This window comes from Suncus etruscus, chromosome 8, assembly GCF_024139225.1.
Source record: "Suncus etruscus isolate mSunEtr1 chromosome 8, mSunEtr1.pri.cur, whole genome shotgun sequence".
Taxonomy (NCBI): domain Eukaryota; kingdom Metazoa; phylum Chordata; class Mammalia; order Eulipotyphla; family Soricidae; genus Suncus; species Suncus etruscus.
Window position 1 is genome coordinate 46,035,688 of NC_064855.1, and position 1,364 is coordinate 46,037,051.

Genomic DNA, 1,364 nt, shown 5'->3' on the forward strand with positions numbered 1-1,364 from the left:
TGAGTGTGACCTGTCTATGTCTGTCTACTGTCCTCTTGCGTGAAACTCTTGCGAGTGGGGCAAAAAGAGCCTCCAGAAACCTCGCTCGCCCAGACGCCATTTTCAGGGAGGGACTTCAGAGCATAAAAACCGGCTATCCTTTGCAAAAGCTGGCTCCCTGTGTGTGACACCAGGCGGGGAAAATCCGCGAAAGTACACCGGCCCAGTGGGGCTCAGCTGTGAAAGACTGTGAGTGTGACCTGTCTATGTCTGTCTACTGTCCTCTTGCGTGAAACTCTTGCGAGTGGGGCAAAAAGAGCCTCCAGAAACCTCGCTCGCCCAGACGCCATTTTCAGGGAGGGACTTCAGAGCATAAAAGCCGGCTATCCTTTGCAAAAGCTGGCTCCCTGTGTGTGACACCAGGCGGGGAAAATCCGCGAAAGTACACCGGCCCAGTGGGGCTCAGCTGTGAAAGACTGTGAGTGTGACCTGTCTATGTCTGTCTACTGTCCTCTTGCGTGAAACTCTTGCGAGTGGGGCAAAAAGAGCCTCCAGAAACCTCGCTCGCCCAGACGCCATTTTCAGGGAGGGACTTCAGAGCATAAAAACCGGCTATCCTTTGCAAAAGCTGGCTCCCTGTGTGTGACACCAGGCGGGGAAAATCCGCGAAAGTACACCGGCCCAGTGGGGCTCAGCTGTGAAAGACTGTGAGTGTGACCTGTCTATGTCTGTCTACTGTCCTCTTGCGTGAAACTCTTGCGAGTGGGGCAAAAAGAGCCTCCAGAAACCTCGCTCGCCCAGACGCCATTTTCAGGGAGGGACTTCAGAGCATAAAAGCCGGCTATCCTTTGCAAAAGCTGGCTCCCTGTGTGTGACACCAGGCGGGGAAAATCCGCGAAAGTACACCGGCCCAGTGGGGCTCAGCTGTGAAAGACTGTGAGTGTGACCTGTCTATGTCTGTCTACTGTCCTCTTGCGTGAAACTCTTGCGAGTGGGGCAAAAAGAGCCTCCAGAAACCTCGCTCGCCCAGACGCCATTTTCAGGGAGGGACTTCAGAGCATAAAAACCGGCTATCCTTTGCAAAAGCTGGCTCCCTGTGTGTGACACCAGGCGGGGAAAATCCGCGAAAGTACACCGGCCCAGTGGGGCTCAGCTGTGAAAGACTGTGAGTGTGACCTGTCTATGTCTGTCTACTGTCCTCTTGCGTGAAACTCTTGCGAGTGGGGCAAAAAGAGGCTCAGAGGAGCACGGCCGCTCCGCTTCGCTACGCGGCCGTGCACTCTTTCTAAGGAAAGAACTCCATTGCAACAAGAAGGAAAAATCACACTAAGAACGGCGCTATATCACAGAAGCAAACATTTCTCTCTGGACTGTCTTCTCTGTTA